Here is a 26340-nt window from a genome sequence, read left to right as displayed (position 1 = left end):
CAGTTTTGTGTAATCGGCGCTCTTTCAGGGTGCAACCGATTTAATTTCAGGACAAATTCTTGTGGTTACGGCTCCAACAAACAGGATCGCTTGAATATCATTCCTACTTATTTAACGACATCGCTCTGGCCTCAGAAGTACCTTCAAAGAAGAAGAAACAGTATTTCAGAGATTTAGCCTATAGTCCAAGACTTATAGGACATTCTGTATTCTACTACACATGGGACAATGTTACTAAATAAACGGTGCAATACAAACCGCACTCATTCTGTTTAATCGATTATTTAACGATGCTGTATCAATTACGTGTTATCGTCAGTGGAATTTGGTGGCAGCGTTCTAATTTCGAAAATTCGCCACAGGATTCAATATTCACCTAACATTTTGAGAAAGTCGAAAAAAACACTATAAAATACATTCAAGGGGCATTGAAACCCATTCCCTGGTGCAATTCCGCAGTCTCCACGTATTATACTTGAAATATATTGTGAACGCACATATACAAGAAAAGCTGCGTTCTTTTTGATGTGAATATGTCTACGTATAAGTTCGGTGTAGTATTAGGGTGCCATCCCGGAAAGTCAACCGGCTTATTTTCAAGCCAGTTCTGTCGCGCCTGTAATTTCTAAACTACATGACATATTCCAATGAAGTAAACGGCGATCAACAGACGAATAATCAACACATTCAACGTGATCTTGAGTTGGAACGGTTGACGTCACCTAGCGATTCGAGGGAGGAGAAAAGTTGTGGCATGAATTGGCGGGTCCCGCGGCAGCCGAGACAGTGTAACTCGAGAATTCGAAGCGATAGAACGTTAGTAGTAGTGTCAAACGATTCGTAACGAATTCGCCTATAACCTCAACTGAGGAGCAATCAGCAGTCGACAAGCTAAATTGGAAAAATTCACGAGTGAAGTTGAGTGAAGAAAGAAAATCCACAATGTTGAGGCATATGCAGCTCTTTACATATTCTCGTATTTATTTATTTATTTATTTATTTATTTATTTATTTATTTAAATGTAAATTTACAGAATAAAGAATATAATTACAAACAGGAGCAATAGAAATAAAATAATACAAACAATATAAAACAGGAGATACAGTAGTATTAACAAAATTTGAGACCGAATGAGCAGCGCTCGTGTTCGGTCGCAGTTCAGATATAATGTTAATAGGCCTATAAGAGAATATTAAATAATGGATTTTTAGTTTCATAATAAATAATAATAAAAATATGCCTTAATGAACCTCTTGATTATCCTTCAGAGCTGCTATATTCAGAATTTAAAGTATTTGACTTCCATGAAATTCATAACAATGTATTACTGAATTTCGTGCATAAAAACCGAAACATATTATTTTAATTTATATTCACATAAATATAAAACCAAAAGATCAGACAACATATGCTTGGCAGTTCCTAAATGCAGTACTACTGTAGCATATAATCACAGTAGCAACTTCGGGCCAAGTCTTTATAACATGATAATAGATAAATTCCCAAACATACAATTTGCTAATGCTCCTTATTAAAAAAATCTATTAAAAATTGCAGTTAACAGAAAAAATATAAAGTTCAATTCTTGTGATATGTTTTTTCCTTTTCTTTTTTTCCTTTATTACTTTTTACTCTGTTATTCAATAAAATGTCTTAACATTAACATCATGTGGAATGCCCCCTCAGCACGAGTATGTAACTTACTCTTTCTGGGGGTGCTAGAGAGATTATTATTATTATTATTATTATTATTATTATTATTATTATTATTATTATCATTATTATTATTATTCCTCGGCTTTGGAATTCCCTACCGAATAATGTCAGGGACTGTCAGACATCAAAGCAATTTAAGAATAGGCTAACGAAATATTTTTCTAACAATTCTTGTTAACAATAATAGCTGTTTCAGGTTTCTCAATGTTTAATGGTTATATATATCACAGATAAATATCTAAATTATTTCATTATTATTATTAATATTATTATTATTATTATTATTATTATTATTATTATTATTATTATTATAACTATTTCTTACCAATGTTTATTATTGTCACACTAACATTACTTATCCAACTTTCATTATTTACTTTCATGTTGTTTTATAGTCTAGATATTAATGTAATAACTATGTAAGCAATTGTATTCAATTAGAATTAGAGTCTGGCTGGGCGGAAGAGAAGGCCTACTGGCCTTAGCTCTGCCAGATTAAATAAACAAACAAACAAATTAATTAATTAATTAATTAATAGTAATAATTATTATTATTATTGTTATTATTATAATTATCATTATCATTATCATTATCATTATCATTATCATTATCATTATCATTATTATTATTATTATTATTATTATTATTATTATATGTTGGGGAAAATGGGGCAAGGAGAACTGCTTATTTATCACGTTCCCATGACGATGCAACATGTTCTCAATACGTCACTTGTAAAACATTGACTTTTATTTAACAGTGTCTCCTTGGTAGGATTTTCACTATTACTTTACCAGCTTTACATCATTGAAGTGAGTTTCAAGTCTTCTTCTACAGTTTAAATTTTGTTAAAATTGACTCTTGTGTAAAAGTCTTTTGATAATTCATCTCGCATATATGGAAGTATTGTCCTAACAACTTTGAGGTCTATGAAAAGTGTCCTCAAACTGTGGTTTTTCCATACTAAAAAATAAGCGAGACAGAATTTTATATGTGCTAGCCATAAAAGTTAAGTATTTCACATTTATCAAGAAATTCTTGGTATTCCGCTCGTCCACACTCGTCCTTCACTGACAATCCGGGCAACAACAAGAATGTACAATGCAATCTCAAGTGGCATTTAGGATATTACGAAATATCCACTTGTGAGTTGTAGACTTTATATCATTCCGCTGTATGGCGTGTCCTTGTTTACTACGATATCCAACTTCAAAATGATTCAAACATAAGGATTTATTCGCTCTGTGATTCGTCGTGGTTGAGAATATCAAAACTTATGCGTAATCGCTTAACTTATGTTGTAATCTAATTGAGATAGGGAGATCAAAAACCCACTAACTCCAATTTTTTACAAAATTGAGCTATGGGCTGGATAGTGCTTTTTAGTTTGTCCTGTATGCGTGGAAGGCAAGAATACTCGTACACTAATTCCGACATTCATACGCATTCTGGAGGCTGTTTTAAAACTCGTGGAAGTCAGAATTCCACTTCCTCCATGGAATAAGAGAGTTTTTACCAATCCTGGGCCATAAGCATGTAAATCACAGGCTATTCTGTTCGCGAACCATAGATTAATTCCTGATGTCAACGACCTGAATATTCCACCTGTGAAACTGAATAAAACAATCATCCCGTTTAGCTCTACCGTAAAAAAATCTCGGAGTGCATTTCGAGTCTAATCTCAATTGGGATACGCATATTAAATATACATGTAAAAAGGCATTCTCTATTCTCCATTCACTAAAAAGATTGTATCATTATCCATCTAAATTAAAACAGACGCTGGTACAGACACTCATTCTACCTCACTTCGATTATTGCGACGTTTTGTTCAGCGATCTCAGGATTGATTCCGCTCAGAAACTACATCGTGTTCATAACGCGTGCGTCCGCTTCATTTGCAATGTTCGATACTACGATCATATCTCACCTTCTTTCGAGAAGTTATCATGGCTTAGGTTACATGAGAGGAGAAATCTGCACTCACTTTCTCTCTTATATCGAATTATGCACACTTCATCCCCCTCTTATTTATTCGCTCGTTTTCATATTCTCTCTCGCTATCATAATATTAACACTCGATCACAACGCGATAACACGCTAGAAATTCCACTTCACACATCAGCTCTGTATTCCTCATCTTTCATTGTTGCTACCTCTCGTCACTGGAACTCTCTGCCGCCTGAAGTCAAGGACTGCCGAACATTGAAATCTTTCAAATCCAAGTTAGAAAATTATCTTATGACGAGTTTCCAAACTAACTTACTCTTATGACAAGTGTTGTATTGCATGTTTCCACGTATTCACATTTTTTTTCAATGTTCTAATGATATTTAACTTATTTTATATTTTTGTTTTCATATTTTCCGATAATGGTATATCTACAATGTGATAAGTTGGGCTATATATAATCATAATTTTCCTTACTTTGTGTACTTAAAAATATTGTATTCATTGTATGCTTTGTACTGCACTATTTTATTATTATTATTATTATTATTATTATTATTATTATTACTATTCTTATTATTTATCATCATTATTATTATTATCATCATCAATAATTGTCTTATTTTTTATACTTTGTACGTCTCATTTATTTTGACCTGCTGTTCACATTTTATTATGCTTTTTTCTTTCTTTCTGTATGTTATATATTATGTCTGATTTCTACTTACTTTTGTTTAAATTTTATTATTATTATCTTATTCAGTTTTGTGTGTAAAATTGTAGTGTACTTTGTAAATTTGTAGTGTTTTGTAACGTTTTTACTCCTGGTTGAGTGTTAGAGAAGGCCGTATGGCCTTAAATCTGCAAGGTTAAATAAATCATTATTATCATTATTATTATTATTATTATTATTATTATTATTATTAATATTATTATAAGCTTGAAACGGTGGAACCAAAAGTGTGTAGGCCTACTAGTATGGCCGTCAAATTACCCATAGTTCATATCTTTTTGCGGTGTGTTTATCAGCTGTTTTGTTCATAATTACGATTACAAATTGTTTCGTGTTGTGAATATTTCAAAAGTGTAGTCAAGTTCAGCAAGTGTTATTTTTTTAAATAAGCTAATATTCTGTTCGCCTCAACTGTAGAATATGTCCGTTGATATGTACCCCTATGGTTTAACATATGAAGGAGTGCCAACATCCTTCTTGAAAAAAGAATGTGGAAATGAAGTGTTCAGTCCATGTCACTACCATAACACTTTTAATAAATATACAATGAAATTTACATTGATACAATAATCTGCTAATACTCCTGTTACCTTCACATTCATTCTAAACCGTTTACGTATGACCGAAACCGATAGTATCAATAGAATATTTGGCAATTGGCGGTATTTCGGGGAGGATTATGGGGCATAGAAAGTGTAGTTTGACGTCATATCCGTCGCACCGATATATTTGCATATTTGGTTGGAGTGCTTCCTCCTTTCTTTTTATCCTCTCAGGTTTTTACATTCCAAGCTTCATATCCCGGTAGGTGGCAACACTATCGCTCAACCAGCTGAGTAAAGTGATACGGTATTCAGAATCTCAAAAAAAAAAAAAAAAAAAAAAAAAAAAAAAAAAAAAAAAAAAAAAGAATGTGAAATTCATATAAGTAGGACTATGAAAGGCACAATATGGAGTCGATTTAACTTCCAAAACCCAATACAGATGCATCATTCCCCAGTCAACTAAAGTTCAATTCAGCATTGCCATTGAAATAAGAAAGCAAAAGGACTTGCAAAATTTAATGGTTTATTTTCGAGGAAAGTAGGATGTATTATCAAACTCTGTTTTTGGACAGTAATAATCTAGAAGCACAGGAAGAGCAGGAGAGTGAGAGAAAAAACAGAATCTGTAACATGAATCAGACTGTGTTAACATTTTAATATTGTTTCTTGTTTTATTTGTGTATTTTGATGTGCTTTATGGTAATTTGTGATCTTGTGTCTCATATAATATTTGAAATTTTAAAAAAATGTAGCAATGTTAATCCTAATAATAATCTTCCATTTTTTCGTATATTCCAATGTTTCATAAGGAGATTATGATGTACTTATCTTTTTTTCTCCATATGGCTCATATTTATTCACTTTTCCTAATTCATACACTGTAGAAGTCAGAAAACCCCTAACTCCAGCAGTGTTTATTTCAAATTTTAGCGTAATATAATGCAAAAATTTATGTTTTGAAGTATTTAATTGATAAAGAATATAATTTTATACAATATTAACAGGTATATATATATATATATATATATATATATATAATATTCAAAGTTAGTAAGAGAAACAATAAGTTTTTTTTCTCTCTCCTGTAAAATTTGGTTTATTGGAATTAGGGAGTTTTTGATTTCCCTGCCTCAATTATTAGCCACGTCTGTGGCTCAGGTGCTAGCTAGCACGCTGGTTTTCCGTTCAGGTGGTCCGAGTTGCATCCCCGGCCAGGACGCGTTAGAAGCTGTAGTAGATACAGCAGATATTACAGAGTTTCTCTCGGGGCACTCCCTGTTTCCCTCAATCATTCCACCAACGCTTTCTACCTTCCCTTCTTTTAATCTGTCATCTGTAATAGTTAAAAATAAGTTGGACTGAAAGTCTTCTGGATAGTACGAGTTCTCCAAGATTCGTATTCCACAAAGTTGTCGTAAATAAACACTCGTTGTTCAAGGCTATATTTCATAATGGACACACTACTGCACTCTCAATGTACGGTATACAGCTGCACCCTCACTGTGTGAACGTGGTTACTTAATTAAACACTAAACGTACGCGAGCAAGAGGTAATCATTGCGATAGCGCAGCAGTTACTACGCATACGACTTTACGCTGACGCCGGTCTAGCTCTGGCTGACTCACTCTGTATTTGGGTGGTGAGAAAACGATAGGAATACTTCACAATACTTCGAAAATTGAATCCGAAACTTCATATTGTTGACGCAGCACACTATAATGGTTTGTCATTATAATTAACGTCTTAGTAACCATATTTGCAGGTTGGCGAAATTCTTTCTTGGTTCCCTATGACGTAGCTATGTAATAGTTGTACTGTCATACACGGCGTATGTAGTGACTATCAGTAAGGAATTTACACACGACTTATAAACGAGCTATTCATTGTGTAAGTATAAGGCAATTAAACGTCTGTATAACTTACTTACTTACTGGCTTTTAAGGAACCTGGAGGTTCATTGCCGCCCTCACATAAGCCCGCCATTGGTCCCTATCCTGAGCAAGATTAATCCAGTCTCTATCATCATATCCCACCTACCTCAAATCCATTTTAATATTATCTTCCCATCTACGTCTCGGCCTCCCTAAAGGTATTTTTCCCTCCGGCCTTCCAACTAACACTCTATATGCATTTCTGGATTCGCCCGTACGCGCTACATGCCCTGCCCATCTCAAACGTCTGGATTTAATGTTCCTAATTATGTCAGGTGAAGAATACAATGCGTGCAGTTCTGTGTTATGTAACTTTCTCCATTCTCCTGTAACTTCATCCCGCTTAGCCCCAAATATTTTCCTAAGCACCTTATTCTCAAACACCCTTAACCTATGCTCCTTTCACAACCATAAAGAACAACAGGTAATATAACTGTTTTATAAATTCTAACTTTCAGATTTTTGGACAGCAGACTGGATGATAAAAGCTTCTCAACCGAATAATAACAGGCATTTCCCATATTTATTCTGTGTTTAATTTCCTCCCGAGTATCATTTATATTTGTTACTATTGCTCCAAGATATTAAACGTCTGTATAAGAGTTTTTATTAGTAAGACCGTAGATGTTCTAATGTTCAATTCTGGATGGATACTGGAACAATAAATTATAACTTGCGCACAAATTTAATTAGTTTCAGTATAACGAAAATAATTACTGCAAGTTCCTCATATTGGTAATTCACTGTATTCCACGGACGCCTCTTTTGTCACTCGTGGCTTTGTAGTTTTCCCCGGTAGAAATATCTGGTAAGGTTGCTCTAAATTCAGTGATGGAAAAACCTCACTATTCTGAGGAAGGCTGGGAGGGAGAAGAAGCGGCCATAATTTCCATCTCGTACTCGGGGAGACAAGCTAAGGTTCAAGTGGCTGACGTCTGTTGTTTTCCTCGAACGTTCTTGGAAAATGCCGTTTCTATCCAGGTCAAGGTCTCTATCTTCTGTGTTCTACCCAGTTCATCACTTACATTTACATCTTACACCTGTCCAAGACCTCACAGTCATGCAATTTAAATGAAGTTACGGAGTTTTACGAGTAGAGGAGACTTCAAAGTTACTGACACGTAGCTATTGCATATGACTTAAAGAATTCTGTTTCTGAGGAAGACTCACGTCGTTCATTGAAATGATGAAATAACAAAAAGAGTAAACGGAATGTATTATATTGTAGCACCCTGCGGTGGCTGAGTGGTCAGATCTCCAGGGGGCCTGGGTTCGAGTGCCGGTTAGGTCTGAGATTTTTCATTGACAAGGAGAGAACACGCTCTGTATATCACCGAATTAAATCAGATTTTGTGACATGAAAGTACAAGACACACTGTTTGAAGTCATGCCTGGTATGGGTGGCCAATGATACCTCGTTTTGGAAATATTGGCTATTGTGTGTGGCATACTTCCGTTAGGTGCTTAATAGGGAAGCATTAGCCTGTGTAACGGCGTAGCTCGTCTGGTTGGATGGTGAGTTATCATCCAGGCAACCCGAGTTCGAATCCTAATGCCTTCTTATTTTTAAAGCTTGATATTATTATTATTATTATTATTATTATTATTATTATTATTATTATTATTATTATTACTGTATTTTTATTCACTTTCAGTTGTCAGTTCCTATATTCCAAGCCATGTTGAAATATGCGTGGTATGCATCAAAATTAATAAACGAATGAGAAGTGTTTGTGAATGTGAAGGATACGTGTGTGACTGTGGACAACCTTCTTTCATTTGCTGTGGATGGTGCAGGAAATATGTATGTTTTGTGTCTTTTTATGACATCATAATGAATCGGGTACAAAATGAAATGGAATAACTGCTACAGAAATATAACAGACACCAGTGACACATCTTACCTTCCTACGTGAGCAGTATTTCATTGTTTATCCTTTACAATACAATGTTAGTTAATTAGCAATTTGTTTAAAACAAGATGAAGCATTCAATACATTGAGAAATATGATATAGGTATGTAAATAGTTAACTGTGATAACAATTTTAATCACTATTAAAAGAAAAAAAAAATATCGGACCAGTTAAGATTCGAACTCAGGTTGCCTGGATAACAGCTCAGCATCCAATCATATGGGCTACTCTGTTAAGGCTGGGTCACAATAAATCGGGAACGGAAACGACAACGAGAACGAGAACGGAAATAATGTTAAAATAAACGTATTTAAATGTGAGCATTCACAATAGTTAATTATGAATGCTAACATTTAAATACATTTATTTTAACATTATTTCCGTTCTCGTTGTCGTTTCCGTTCCCGGTTTATTGTGAATCAGCCTTTACACAGACTAATGCTTCCCTATTAAGCACCTAACGGAAGTATATCACAAACAATAGCCAATATTTTCAAAACGAGGGGTCATTGGCCACCCATACCAGGTATGACTTTAAACAGTACGTCTTGTACTTTCATCTCACACAATCTTATTCCATTCGGTGATATAAAGAGATGTCCTCCCCTAGTGAGTATTACACTTTTACTACGTCATACTACTTTTAACCAATGTAAATTGTAAATTAATGCAACCAAACTTTGTTCTTACTCGGTTCTTATCTGGACATGGCAAGTTTGGTAGCTATTTCGAAATTTTCAAGATATAAACAGAAAGTGGAAATATTTATGCATGTGATGACCCCCTGCAAACAGTCCAACATTTGTTACTTGAGTGTCACAAATTTGAACTACAACGCCTTGAACTAGTTTGCCGATTAGATAGGCCAAGTGTGACACCAAGTACTCTCCACCGTTACAAGTGTTTCGAAATAAGTGCTGTTTTAAAGATTTTATTTACGTGAATTATGTTCACAAAAGTTGTAATCTCAACACATGATATAATTTCTCATAATTAATGTATTTTAAAATGCACGTTTTTCTGCAAAACTATTCAAAACATAGCAAAATGATATTCTTTGCTCCAGTATTCTTAGAAATACAGTCAGTACAGATCATTATAAGTGTTTTCTTTCAGTTCTAATTTTGTTTTCCTGGCTATCTCTTTTTCTATTAATATATTAGCTTCTCACATATTCCAATTTGAAAATTATTTCACTCCTTTGCGATTAAGCCAATTCTAGTGCCATTATTTCGCTTTTAAAAAATCTGCACTTAATACCAAAATCTAAAAACATTAATGTATTTGTAATGTAATATCAACTATGTATTTGTATCTAATGTCTTTTTTTATGTCGTATGTATGAAACTTCCATGTAAAATGTCAGTTTTGTGATAAATATTTATGTAATTTCTATGTAATATATTTTTGTATGTCATATGTGTGTAATTTTTATGTACTATGTATTTTTTTCTTCCGTGTGTACATTACCTATGTACTCGTAATATGTCTGTTCTTATGCAATATGTTTGTTTTTTGTGTCAGTTTAATTTCTGTTTAACATTCTTTATTATTATTATTATTATTATTATTATTATTATTATTATTATTATTATTATTATTATTATTATTATTATTATTAAATATGTACTTCTTTATCTAATATGTTTTATGTCATAATGTATGTAATTTTATGTAATATGTCTGCTTTTATATTATATACAGTATATTGATGTTTTTTGTACATACTTACATACTTGCATCCGATATAATTGTCTGTCTGTTGTAAGTTATATGTATTCGTTAGTAACATTTGTGTATTTATTTGTAGGCCTATCTGAAATGTATTTAATTACAACCCTAATGTGCCTTATGGTAAAATAGGGTTCAATAATAACTACTGAAGCTTTCCTGGCGACGTGATAATTCGAAATTTGGATATTTGAAAAAAAAAAAAAAAAAAAAAAAAAGCGGTACGGAACGATGTGTTTCACCCAACCATGGCTGCTTATCCCACAATTTTTATCACCTGCCTAGCATTTGTTTTAACACCTCCCTATCATTTGTTTCTCTGTTTGCCAACATTATACTTTCAATAATTGTATTTTTTAAAATGATTCATATTTACTTCATCTTCCTTAATTAAAACTTTTGTATCATTTATCTTGTTTAGCCTATATTATTTAGCTTATGATATAGCTTCTGCTGTATGAGATTATAGACAGTCGCATATCAGAGATTGTTTTTTCCCCATATTAGGCATGTACATCATTCCGTCGTCATTTCACAGCATTCTCCGATCGCTGACGTAGGGACGAGGGGGGTTGCCTGCTCGAAACCTGGGTACACAGCGAACCTTAGTGTAGTCAATCGGTGTGGGTTTGGGAATGTATCTTAATGTAATCTATCATCTTATATCTTCTTCTGGCCTGAACTCTTCTCCCATTCATCATTCCTACCAGTCCAGTCTTCAGTAGGAAGTTTCTTCTCAGCCAGTGACCTAACCATTTCCTTTTCCTCTTCCTGGTCAGTTTCAGCATCATTCTTTCTTCAGCTACTCTTTTCTACACAGCTTCATTTCTTATTCTGTCTGTTAATTTCACACGTTCCATTCTTTTCCATATCCACATTTCAAATGTTTCTATTCGCTTCTCTTCACTTCGTCGCAATGTCCATGTTTCTGCGCCATATAATGCTACACTCCACACAAAGCACTTCACTAGTCTCTTCCTTAGCTCTTTTTTCCAGACGTCCACAGAAGATGCTCCTTTTTCTATTAAAAGCTTCCTTTGTCATTGCTATCCTCCTTTTGACTTCCTGGCAGCAGCTCATGTTACAGCTTACAGCACATTCCTAGTATTTGAAGCTGTCCACTGTAATAAATAATAATAATAATAATAATAATAATAATAATAATAATAATAATAATAATAATAATAAATAGAAGTAGTCATCATCTTCACTTCATGGTTTAGGCTTAGTGCCTGTTCTGTCTTCACATTTTATTCAGTTCCACCTCTTCCTAGGACGTCCGACATCTCTTTTCACTTTAGGTTGGTACTGTTGTATAAGTGCTGGAATTCTTTCGTTATCCATTCGAGACAGGTGTTCTTTCCACTTTTCTTTATAATCTTCAACTTTTTCGTTTATGTTGTATATATTTAATTCTTCACGGATATCCTCATTTCTTATCAGATCCCTTCTTGTACATCCCTTTACTCTGCGAAGAAACCTCATCTCTGCAGCCTGTAATTTACTTTTATCTCGTTCTTTAATTATCCATGATTCGCTTCCATTTGTCAACACGGGTACTGCCATACTTTTGTAGAACTTTAGTTTTTGTTTCTTTTCTACTTTTATTTTTTAGTGTTCTATTTATTGTTCCGCATATCCACTGGAATTTGCTTATTTTGTTGTCAATATCTCTATCTGCATCATTAGTTATATTACAACCTAAATAATCGAAATGAGATACTTGTTCTAAGGGCTTATTATCAACTATTATTTTTGTACGAATTGGAAATTTAACACTGTGGACCATTACTTTAGTTTTATGAGTTGATATGCTCAAATTATAGTTTTCTTTTCCTAGTAGGTGTAGTTTGTAAATTACACTTTTAAATATTTATATTAATGACAGCATGTCCCGCGCCTTAACGTCGTGGTCTAAGGTATCCTGCCTAGGACTCGAGTTACGGAAGCGCGCTGGTTCGAATCCTCATGGGTAAAAAATTTTCTCATGAAATATTGGCCAGTGTATGGGATCGGTTCCCACCCAGCATCGTGATGCACTTGGGGAGCTACGATAGGTAGCGAAATCCGGTTGCGAAAGCCAGCTATAACGGCTAGGGGATCATCGTGCTAAGAACACGATACCTCCATTCTGGTTGGATGATCGTCCACCTCTGCTTCGGCATGTGGGCGTGAGGCTAGCAGCCGGCTGGTTGGTCTTGGCTCTTCACGGGCTGTAGCGCCACGGATTATTATTATTATTATTATTATTATTATTATTATTATTATTAATGACATCATCCGTAAATGGAAAAGAAATTTTATTGGTGGAATAAAATTAAATAATTTTATAAATTTAAACATATTAGGCCCTATTGTATGTAGTAATAGTACAGGATAGACAGCTACAGAATAGGGCTTACAACCAGTTTTCTTACGACTGGCCAGAGGAAATCCGCCAAGGTAGAGCATCCGACCGAATGTTCGAATTTAAACCGGTTGACCCTGATATTTTGCAGGCTATACAGAACACTGGCATTTTCCGAGTACACAAACGAGTAACAATTGAAGGAAATTTACCATGCGTAATTTAAAAACGTATTTGCTTAATATACGCCTACAATCGATTGCATACTTTATTACACTTATCTTCATAACGAACAAATGTACTCCGGTAACAACAAAGGAAATAAGTGTAATGAATAATATGACATCTGTTATGTAAAGAAATGCATGAATAGAATAAATTACAATTACTTACTAAATGCATACACTCTATTGTAACGTTTACACTTTAAACGCAAAATGCATATCTCTAAACCGGTAGTTGTTAATGAGTCCTCTAAGCAGATACATTATTTCATTAATAAACCATTTTTAAGGAGATATGTTTTGCTCTTGACGACACCAACTGTATAATACGTGAATGAATGAATGAATGAATGAATGAATGAATGAATGAATGAATGAATGAATGAATGAATGAATGAATGAATGAATGAATGAATGAATAAGTGGATGGATGGATCGATCGATGGATGATTGTAGTGAAAGAAGAATCATCAATTAAATAGTAGGTTTACACGATGATAAACGCTCTTGTAACTCCTGCATGGCTCAATGTGATCTGATTTTGTCGTCCACCCACAAAGAATGAGAAATAACTCGAATATTCGTTAAACCGACCCTGAGACACTCCTCGAGACGGAAGAGCTTTGCATACTGACTATAGCGCCAGGCGTTCAATAGCAATATATAACTTCTATTTTTAGTAACCGGTTGTGCACGACTCTAGTACAAGAAACAGAAAGAAATCTGCAATATGCAGTACACTGCTTAAACAAATTATGTTCGGATTATAACTTTAAAATATCACCAAATGAAACAAAAGTAATTGTATTCTGGGGAAAAAATATGTACTAGATTAAAGATAGTAAATGATAACAAGTGACAAGTATAAACAATTTACTTACTTACTGCCTTTTAAGGAACCCGGAGGTTCATTGCCGCCCTCACATAAGCCTGCCATTGGTCCCTATCCTGAGCAAGATTAATCCATTCTCTATTATCATATCCCACCTCCCTCAAATCCATTTTAATATTATCTTCCCATCTACGTCTCGGCCTCCCCAAAGGTCTTTTGCCCTCCGGTCTCCCAACTAACACTCTATATGCATTTCTGGATTCGCCCATACGTGCTACATGCCTGCCCATCTCAAACATCTGGATTTAATGTTCCTAATTATATCAGGTGAAGAATAAAATAGTGCAGTTCTGTATTGTGTAACTTTCTCCATTCTCCTGTAACTTCATCCCTCTTAGCCCCAAATACTTTCCTAAGCACCTTATTCTCAAACACCCTTAATCTCTGTTCCTCTCTCAAAGTGAGAGTCCAAGTTTCACAACCATAAAGAACAACCGGGAATATAACTGTCTTATAAATTCTAACTTTCAAATTTTTTGACAGCAGACTGGATGATAAAAGCTTCTCAACCGAATAGTAACAGGCATTTCCCATATTTATTCTGTGTTTAATTTCGTACCGAGTATCATTTATATTTGTTACTGTTGCTCCAAGATATTTGAACTTCTCCACCTCTTCAAAAGATAAATTTCCAATTTTTATATTTCCATTTCGTACAATATTCTGGTCACGAGACATAATCATATACTTTGTCTTTTCCGGATTACTTCCAAACCTATCTCTTTACTTGCTTCCAGTAAAATTCCCGTGTTTTCCCTAATTGTTTGTGGATTTTCTCCTAACATATTCACGTCATCCGCATAGACAAGCAGCTGATGTAACCCGTTCAATTCCAAACCCTCTCTGTTATCCTGGACTTTCCTATTTAGGATGTAATATTAAAGTAGGCCTAGATTGCAAAACAGAAAAAGATATAAGTTTAAAACTTTCAAAATTTAAAATGATGTGCGGTACAATCCACTATACTCTGAAAAATAAGACAAGAAAAGAAACAAGACTTAAATTTTACAAACAATGACTGTTCCTACATTACTATACGGAAGTGAATCATGGATATCACAAACTGAAACGTAGAATACAAAGTTCCAATTGAATTTTTAAGAAGAACGAAAGGTTGTATCAGATTAGAACATATAAAAAAATGAGACATAAGAACAGATTTAAAAAAATACCGATAAGCACATTTTGTGCCATCCCAAGACTACGTTAGAATTACTGTACATGTTAATAGAGATCTGCTCAGTAAGGCTAGGGCTCCACTAGCTGTATTTGACGGCTGCTGTGAGCTGCATTCTACTGCCTAGATTTGTACTCCAAGAAGGTGGCTCCACTTAATGTAAATTTTCTGCGTGTGAAAGCCGTAGTCTACTGCTCCGCTCGGCTCCACTCCTGTTGTTCAGCTGAAAACAGCGTGTGATGTTCTTTGTGTACTACAAGATCAAGCAAAAATTGCAGTGAAATGAGCACACTATTTATCAAGGTGATTGTATGTTTGCTAGTGGTTCGCAGTCGTCGAAAATTACAAAGAAAATGGCGGATACATCCTATATATATTTTTAGTAGGTTATTTTACGACGCTTTATCAACATCTCAGGTTATTTAGCGTCTGAATGAAATGAAGGTGATAATGCTGGTGAAATGAGTCCGGGGTCCAGCACCGAAAGTTACCCAGCATTTGCTCGTATTGGGTTGAGGAAAAACCCCGGAAAAATCCTCAACAAGGTAACTTGCCCCGACCGGGAATCGAACCCGGGCTACCTGGTTTCGCGGCCAGACGCTCTAGCTGTTAATCCACAGGTGTGGACCATCCAATATTAAGTAACAGAAAACATGAAGGTATCTTTGCTGCAATGCATCACAAACTTAGGGAATATCCAGCTAAATTCTTTTAGTCCTACTGGATGTCGGAATTTTGTTCTAAGCATACGAAGTAATTGTTCTGTATGTGAATCTTGGACTCTCACTTTGAGAGAAGAACAGAGATTAAGGGTGTTTGAGAATAAGGTTCTTAGGAAAATATTTGGGGCTAAGAGGAATGAAATTATAGGAGAATGGTGAAAGTTATACAACGCAGAGCTGCACGCATTGTATTCTTCACCTGACATAATTAGGAACATTAAATCCAGACGTTTGAGATGGGCAGGGCATGTAGCAGTATGGGCGAATCCAGAAATGCATATAGAGTGTTAGTTGGGAGACCGGAAGGAAAAAGACCTTTGTGGACGCCGAGACACAGATGGGAGGATAATATTAAAATGGATTTGAGGGAGGTGGGATATTATGATAGAGACTGGATTAATTTTGCACAGGATAGGGATCGATGAAGGGCTTATGTGAGGGCGGCAATGAACCTGCAGGTTTTTTAAAAGCCATTTGTAAGTAAGTAAGCATATGAAGTAATAATGCTCATACATAGGGGGTGTTTCGCCTCATGGACAATTGGACAGACGTTCGAAACAGGAGCACGACACATCTAATCAAATCAGAGCTGAAAACTGCAGTCGACTTTAACGATTACGCGAGAAAAATCTGTCTCAAAATACTCGTAATTTAATCCTAGCTGGCGAAGTGTAGAATAAAGTTGTTTTTAGTAGCTAACTGAACGGAGTATTTGTCAATTTTATATTCGAAATTTTGTCGATTTCTTAATCTCACGTATTTTCTTCAAAACAAGTTGGCACCCCAAATTTGCAGTACAGGATACTTCTCAATTTCAATAATTTATTTGCCCACTATCAAGCTCCATTTTACAAATTGCAAACAATCAATCAACAATACTATTGTGACACAACTGCAAACACTGCGAAACGTAGACTTTTACTACAGCTGCCAGCTGACTACTACGGCCAGTGGAGCCAGGCTTCGGCGACAGATAACGGCACGAAAATGGAACATGTTCTATTCCTCCGGCAGTAGACCTTGGCACTGCCGGAGTAATTCTGTTAGGCGCAGTGAAATACTGCCCATATAGCCACCTAGATTGTTTTGCGTGTATTCCATTTTCAGGCAGTAGTCTGCAGCTCACAACAGCTGTCAAACACAGCTAGTGGAGCCCTAGCCTAAGGGTCTTCTATCGCTCGATGAGATCCGCACGAATGCGTACAATCAGCGAGTCGGAAAGTAGGCGATATGTTTGTCCAGTCAGTCACTCTATAGCTCGTATTTTATTCTGAGGCTGAGGTCTCTCTTTCAGGCTGTAATAAGCGAGGTTCCCTTGCTTTGAAGTGCTGTAATAATTTCAATATCTCAAGGTTACACGGTATATTAGATATGCTGTTGGACTTCGACCACTTATTCAACCACTTGAACAATCTTTTATCTTCTCCTCTTCAATCGATTCTCAGCACATTTTGATTTGAACTTATTGTAACGCTGATATTACAATGTACAAACACGAGTTTTTATAGGCCGGATTAAGGAATACGGATTTTTTATTGAACATACTGTAATTGATTTCTGCTTCTGTTGAGTGACAGAATTTTCGACTACAAAAACTAATATCTAATACTGGGTGTTCATTTCAAAGTGTGTCATGACGTCACTGTTGTTGGGTCACCGATTTGAAGCGAGTTTCAGCTTATATGTTAGAGAAGTTGCCTATTATTTAAGGCGTTCTTCAATCTGAACTTGAGAACGTGTACGGTATAACTTGAACGTCGTAGCAACAGATGGCGGTCTGTACGGTCTGTGTGCTACCATAACCTCTTTCGAACTGTGTTTTGCGCCGGCAAGTCGTACGCAGGATATTTGTTATCATCGGTTGCGTACGGTAACATTCCACAACACAAATCAAATGCTCCGTGTCCATGTTGACCGTCGAAGTTAATGTCAGTCAACAAATACGTAAGTAATCGTCTTAACCCTCTCCCCATATCCCGACAGTACGTATTTCCAAACAGTTCACATTCCTGCCACTACCGGCGTTACCGTACGTATCGGTACGTACTCTTCAGAATGAACGCCGTACTTGCTAGCCAACTTCTCTGCCTCTTATGTTATACACCTGAGCTGCGGAAGTGTAGGAAGATTGAATTCCCTAGGCTCATCAGCTAGCCACATGACGGCATACAGCGAGCCAAGACACATTTTGAACTGAACTTCCAGTATAACAGATTCGGTTCCCAGTAAAGAAATGAAGATTTCTTAGACCTGCTAGTATGGCCCTAGTCTTGCGTATATCCTATCTCGTATTGCCTTAAGTAGTCACATGACTACACAGTCACATGCTGCATCATCACGAAATCCCGCGGATTATTAATGACTAGCGTTCCTTAAGAATGTGAATAAAATAACAAAAAGACTCAAATATTTGTACTGATCGTTAGTTTTCTAAGTGTCAATAGGTTCTAGAGGAAGAAGTGAGATCACCTGCTAAATGAGTTGCTATGCAACTGACAGGATATAGTAAGTGATAAGTTCATCGTCGCCTCTTCAATTACTAGATGCTGCATATTAGATACAAAAGTGACTTCCTGCGCAGAAAAATTCAAATTCACACGTATACAGAACCATAACAACGAATACGATATTTTCTTTCTTTCTTTCTTTCTTTCTTTCTTTCTTTCTTTCTTTCTTTCCCTTAGTTTAACCTCTCCCTTCTAGGTACATTTACACGACCCACGCCACCCGGGCCTTACAGGGCCGCGACCTGTCGGGAGAGGAATTAAACTGTGGATCGCATGCATACTTTTTTGACCACACAAGGACATGGAGGGCCTCCCCGGACGAGGTAATACGATACTGATACTAATAATAATAATAATAATAATAATAATAATAATAATAATAATAATAATAATAATAATAATGATAATAATAATAATGACAATAATACATTATTTTATACAATAATAATAACATAATAAATTATGTTTATATAATAATAATAATAATAATAATAATAATAATAATAATAATAATAATAATAATAATAATAATAATAATAACAGGCATGGTTTGACTTGATATTTCGAGAGGACGGAATCCTATTGTGCTCCCTATTGGTACAGGATTGAAGTGCTATAACTGTACAGCTGTCAAAAGAAAAAGTGGCCGCTCTTTAGAAACTAAGTTCCCTTCGGGTATCTCCGCTACAATCAGGAGACAGGCGATGTTACATGTTGTTGGCCCACGTTGCCTGATATCTACAGTTATAATTAGAACTTTTTGCGTGTTACCGTGATAGCGTAACGGTAGCGTTTCGGGCTCGTATCTTGAGGTCGTGCGTTGAAACGCAAGCTAGTGTTTTTGTGTGTGTGTGTTTTTTTTTTGTTTTGTTTTTAAGAGAGAGAGAGAATATAATTGAGGACCGTTTTTGCAAAACTTGCTAATTGCAAAATTTGCAGAACTGAGATTTTGATGGATTCGTTAACATAAGGCAGGCCTCTACATGATGTTCAAGGCGTCTTAGTAAAATTTGATTATTTCTCTTCATTGCAGTGTGTCAAAGTGTGATCGTTTTTCCAAAACTTGCTTTCTGCTATGTGAGAGTTGCAGCAAAATTTTGCTTACTACAGTGTTTTGTCTCTCCTGTAAAATTTAGCTTTTTCAGTTAGTAAGTTTTCCAAAAACGGTCCTCAATTGCTCCTGTCTCTTTCATGAAAGAGTTAAGTGGGCCACCCTGTATATATACATAGTGGGCGAAAAGTCGCTTTCCCCAAACACTTTCTTACATTTAATTGCATTCAATTTAGCTACATTTGACTACACATTCCTTTACAGATTTTGTTCAAAATGGAGGCCCTGTTTCTCGATAAACAATTTACAACGTTTAGGCAATGATTTACAGATGACAGAACATAACTGATCACTTTAATCGATTTTCACGATCATCTATCGCAACTGATGCAGATTCTGCAGTTTCTGAGCAAAAACATCTTTCAGGATATTCCTCAGTGAAAAATCACATGATGTCCGGTCGTATGATATGATCTGGGCGGCCATTTTGTTGTGCCACGTTGGCCAATCTATTCACGGAATTGCTGGTTCAAAAAGTCCCTCACTCCTACACTAAAATGAGTAGGTGCTCGATCCTGTTGCCATATCAACTTCATATCGGCAAAACGAGGTCTGCTTTCAAGTTCAGGAATAATCACCTCCTCTACCATGTGACGATATCGGTCGTTGGTAACCGTTTCTTCAAAAAAGAATGTTTCTATGATACCAGCTATTCGTTTGTTCAAGTTATGATAACATCTGTAAATGTGTTTAAGTATGAAACCTAAGAACGAATATTGGGGAAAACGACTTTTAACCCACCGATATATACAGAGTGTGTTAAAAATCGCTTTCTCAAACACTTACTTGCATTTAATTACATTCCATTTACATTTGACTACAAATTCATTTACACATTTTGTTCAAAATGGAGGCCCTGTTTTTACTCTGCTTCCACCAACGTTGTAGCATAAAAAACATGTTCTGTGGTTAATTTGCGATTCATTGGAAGAAACTAGTTACTGTATTACATAGAGACACAACCAAACACAATAAAAGTAAACAACAATAACAAACATGACATGGGAAAAACAGTTGACGCACGAACATGGTTGTCAACCCACCACTTATATTACACCAGATATTCGTTTACTCAAATTATGACATCTGTATATGTGTACAAGTATGAGACCTAAGAACGAATATTGGGGAAAGCGACTTTTGACCCATTTTGTATGTACGTATGTATGCATGTATGCATGTATGTATGTATGTATGTATGTATGTATGTAAGTGTGTATGTACGTATGTATATGTATGTGTACGTGTGTATGTATGTATGTACGAGGCGCATCCAGAAAGTAAGTTTCCCTTTTTTTTTTTAAATAACACACACTTTCAGGGAAACATTTATTGGAAACAGTTACAGCAAAGTTTCAGCTATTTTTCAACATAGCCACCATCAGAATTGAGACACTTGTCGTATCGTGGGATCAACTTTTGTATCCCTCTGTCGTAGGACTCTGCCGCCTGTGAATGGAACTAGCGTGTGACAGACGTCTTCAGCTCTTCGTCGTTGCCAAAACGCTCACCGGAGGACAGGAGGGAGAGAGAGAGAGAGAGAGAGAGAGAGAGGGAGGGAAGGAGGGGAGGGATGGGGAGGGTATGGAGGGGAGGGGGAAGGAAGAGGGGAGGAGGGGAGGGGAGAGGGATGGGGATGAGGAGGGGAGAGGGAGGAGGGGATGAGGAGGGGAGAGGGAGAGGGGGAGAGGGAGAGGGGGAGAGGGAGAGAGAGAGATGTTCGGCCCATAGACCTGACAGAGCTGCCGATGAATTTCAATTGGCGCAATGCTTTGTGCATTAAAGAACTTTATCACCGACCGAACCTCGCAGGCGGCGGGAGAAGGAATAAAAACTTCCGTTTCGGACCACTGCTGCCACGCTACTGGCACCAGGCGGGACCTGTCCGGCTGGCATATGATTGATACGTCATAGATCTGTTACGCATGCGCAATTGACACGGCTAATTACGTTTACTTTCAAGGGGAAAAAATCGGGAAACTTACTTCCTGGATGCGCCTCTGTATGTATGTATGTATGTATGTATGTATGTATGTATGTATGTATGTATGTATGTATGTATGTATAGGCTATACTAGTATCCTGCAATGTTCGAACATGAGAGAGGTAACCAAGGTATTACAGAATTCGTCTTATTCCATATGAAAAACTGATCGCAATGCTAAAATTCTTAAGCTGTTAAAACATGAAGAGATGGGAGCGGAGGAGAGAGAATATTTTTATAACAAGTCCAAACAAACATTACAAACCTCCTTGTGCTGATCGAACATCGGCGAATATCGAACTTCGCTATGCTCGACAAACTGAACTGAACATAGCGCTTAAAATGCTCGACGCTAATATATGTTGTATATTATAATCCTTATTATACAGATGTCTAGAATTCACTGGTAATAACTTACCTTCACTTTCTTTAGTAACTTCTGAAGGAATTTCAAGGGATTTTTCCATTCTCTGCGACATAAATGAACTTTGTTTATTCAATACAGAATTCCTAGATATCACTTCCAAGGAAACAAAAGAAACTCGGGAAGGCAAAGTGAATTTTTTTTTTATTTAAAACTATTCTCTAAAAATGTATTTATTCAGTAACGAACTAGTGCACAATACAATTATGTATGTATCGAGGACGTAACTTGATGTATTTCACCCCTGGTAACATACACCCTCGATATAAATACCTTTATTACGCCCTTAATACATAAATTACTATTATTTTACTTAAATATATCATCACAATATAACGTGACAAATCTTTGTTTTCGGAATAACGATAATAATATTGATAGCTAAGTTTCTAAAAAAAATGTAGAAATATTAGTGTTAATATTTTCACCGATCCTGCTACAAATCAAAATGGAATTACAGTTATTCTTGGACGTTGAGGTGTGAAATGAAAAAAGGACCTAAAGGACTCTTCGATTATTCTACGCACGGATTTGGAACACAATGCAATTAGGTTTCAAACTACGTTCTGTGAACTCGGCAGTGTGTAGCTGAAATATGCATTTTATTTAACTGAAACTTGCAAATCCACTTTGGAAAATGGATACAAACAAAAACCGGACCTGACAAGCGAGAAGGACGAAGGTTGGGGAAAAAAAACTTGCAGCCGGGTATCAAACTTTGATAAGTAAAACATTATATATGAGTTTTCCTCATATGACACACTATGTATTTGAACAATAAATTACACACGAAACAGAGGTGAATTCCTACGGTTGTACTCGTTTCGATAATAAGAGAATTCTGAAGAAAACTGTTAAATCATGATAAGTTAAAGTTCGTAAGAAACTATCAGAAAATACTTAAATACCGGGGAATTATATTCACTTGTAGGGCTACAAGAAACTAAATATGAAGTTGCGACTAAACCAATTCGCATGGAAAACGAACTACCAAGCAACATTGCTTTCAGATTCTGTATGTTCATGTTGATAACGTTAGTCACAAGTATGGATGATGTCGTAAATACTTCGCAAAAGAAAGAAGGAATGGATAAACAAAGAAATATAATGGGCAATAAAAACAAAAAATATATAAATATAAATAGAGAACGAGAGAAATGGAAGGAATGACAAGAAAAGAATAGGCCTATGGAAATAATAAGAAAAAAAGCAACAAAGAAGGAAAAACAGCAGACAAAGTCAAAACAAAACAAAAAGTGTAAAGGAAGGGAAAAAGAAATAAAATCGAATAAAAAATAAGAACGAAAGAAATGGTGAGACATAGAAAACGAAGAAAAGAGAGAATATTACGCATACATCTTGATTACAGAACTTTTAACATTATATTACTGAGGAATATATAACCTTGCAGATTGAAAGAGACTATACAGTAGAATACACGTAAATGAATGGAAAACCTATATTACGTTTTGTGATTAAATGCACGGTTAATTAGAAAATTGAGTTTGGAGTTTCAGCAGTCCGGCAACATCGTCACTAAAACACTCTACTCATATACAGATGTAAGAGGTCAACGAACTCGGTGAGTCTCCGTACGTAAGATGCCAAGACGTTGCCACGCGTTCGCTTCGTGCAATGATTTTTAATTTAGGGGTTTTTAAAATTAAATTTACACGAAAACCGTGCAAGCTATTGAAATACGTCAGAAGGGTAAATTATTCTTTATTAGATTTTCTAACGATATGGACAAAAATTACAATTCTACTCACAACAGTTACCGAGTTAAACTTTTTAACATTTGGAAAAAAAGAATTTTTTTATGAAAAAGCTATGAAATTTCCACCAATATGATACTATAGTATTTTGTTACATACAATATAAGCTATTCGCTCCGGAAATCAGCAAGGCTATTTCACTTCCATTACACACACACACACACACACACACACACACACACATACACACACACACACATATATATATATATATATATATATATATATATATATACGCCAATAATATACGAATCGGTAGTGGAAACGGCCTAATAGAGACAAAGGCATCCACGCCCACTTAAACCTAAAAGCAATAGATGTAGACGGACATCTAACCAGTACGGAGATAACGTGAGGTTAGTACATTCATCCTCCAAGCGGTTGAAGATATTTTGTTATACCCAGATTTAGTAAAGTAATTTATTGGTTATTTTTATTTTATTTATTTTATTTGTTTATGAATAATAGTCCAGGGGGTTTAAATTAGGAGATCATGGTGGCCAAGCAATTGGTCCACTTCTTCCAATTCAGCGTCCAGGATAATATGCATAGGCTAAGCCCAATTACAATGTTTATGATTAGAATTTACATAATTTACAATACATGGGCAAGAAAAAGGAAATGTGTTCTTATTAAAAACAGAAACAAAACAAAAAAGAGAGAAAGTAAAAAAAAAAAAATAAGGTGTGAAAGCACGAGTAGGCCTAGCTTGAAATTAACTAATAAGAATATTCTGCAAAATATAATAAATTATTCTGCATTTAGAAAATTTCATATTGATAATATCAATATTGGGATGAGGATGTAATTTATTGTACAACTGCAACACTTGCAAAACCGCAGCTTTTTTGTGTTAATCAGTATTTGCCCTTAGTATAAAAATAAGTTTCGAAATTTTGTATTAAACTTGGGTGCACAGGTCTATAATGTCATATAATAAAATAACAGAGTCCAACTTATTGTTAATTTTATGAAGAAAGTTTAAAAATTGATAACTGCGTCTAATTTTCTAACTGGTGAAACAGAAATGTTGAAGCACTGTTGCATAACTCTCCTAAGTAGGATAATTATTATAAAGTGTACAATAATATAACCATTTTAGAAATTAGTTTTTGAATGTTTTATAGTAACAGAATATATCTGTTAGTAACTGGATTCCAGATAACCGTAACATACTATAATTTAGCTCGAACAATGGAATTATACAAAATTTCCATAGTTTTGACTTTAAATTTACAAGAATTTCTCATAACAAAACCTAAAATTTTATGGGCCAAAATTACAATATTATTAATATGACTACGAAATGTAAAATTACTGCTAAATGACATACCTAAATCTTTATGTTCATGTACTGGTGTTAAAACCTTTCCCTCTATTTTATATAAAAATTTAATTGTATTTTTCAACCTAGAAAAGATCATACGTATACACTTATTAATATTATATAGAACTATTTATTATTACAACTCCAAATATGTAAGTTTGTAATATCTTTTTGAAGTAGCTTACAATCTGATATAGTTTTGATTTCTGTATACAATTTAATGCCACTGACAAATAATGGAATTTTAGAATGTTTTACACGATTCACAATATCATTAACAAACAATATAAACAACAATGGACTAAGATTAGAACCTTGAGGCACACCAGAATTTACTGTTAAAGTATACCCATGGAAATTCACAACTTCTCTTCCTTTCAAGTAAGATTTAATTAATGTCAGTAATGAAAAAGAAAATCCAATTTGTTTCAATTTCAATAAACCTGATACTACTAAAAAAATAATTTGTGCGAGATCGTGCGTATTTGCTTGTTTTCCGCACAGAACCAATACGCGTAAGTGTGAAATACCACATTCAGTATTCCCAACGTAACACACATAACAATTTCCCTCTTCTTACCGCTTAAGCGCGACATTCATTTTACTGCTTTAGCCTTTAACATATTATTTTTAGAGACGTTTAACATAGCAACAATTATAAATTGGAAACTTACCACTGCAATTTCACCTAAATTGCAATGTTAATTATTGTTTTTAAATATTTGCAAAAATTAAGTAAAGTCTACTACTCCACGAAACTTATTGCATTCCTGATACAAGTAACATTAAGGAAGCCGTGAAAAAATCAACAAGATTAAAGATGTCGATGTTATTACTGCAATATGCTATATAAATAATATTGTTAAAATATTAAAATGAAAAATAAATCATTACATAACCTTACCGTTTGTTTTAATTTCGCATTTATAGACTGGGGGAAAAAAAAGACAGACGTATATCACGGCCTGCTGGAGTAGGCTATAGTAAACACAGAAAACATTTTATAGCAACAATGTTGAAGAAAGATATTTTGGTTTTCTGAAGTTGCCGTCATTAAACAGAAACCAACATGGAGATTTCATTGCAACTAATTAGAAATTCGTCTTTCAGGTATGTAATAAACGATCTTCGCACAAAATAATGTACGATACACGAGCGTTATGTTTGTTTTCATGTTCTCGGATATTAAAAAAGCTCAACTACGTTTCGCTTTTTCAATCTTTTCCTCGACCATGAAAACGTCAACATACCGCTCTTGTAACGTATATTACTATTACTCTGTGTTCCATTTTTCACATTGTCCTTTGTCCATTTTGTAAGTATTTGG

At 35.1% G+C, this 26340-nt stretch overlaps 1 protein-coding gene across 1 annotated transcript in view; it reads left to right on the top strand.

Annotated features, from left to right (window-relative positions):
* Positions 1-26340, top strand: part of LOC138706571 (proton-coupled amino acid transporter-like protein CG1139) — a 221105-nt gene that overhangs the window by 11975 nt on the left and 182790 nt on the right. The window lies entirely within an intron of this gene.

This window comes from Periplaneta americana, chromosome 9 (assembly GCF_040183065.1).
Source record: "Periplaneta americana isolate PAMFEO1 chromosome 9, P.americana_PAMFEO1_priV1, whole genome shotgun sequence".
Taxonomy (NCBI): domain Eukaryota; kingdom Metazoa; phylum Arthropoda; class Insecta; order Blattodea; family Blattidae; genus Periplaneta; species Periplaneta americana.
The sequence above is the reverse complement of the archived record's forward strand: the minus strand, read 5'-3'. Positions and strand labels throughout refer to the sequence as shown.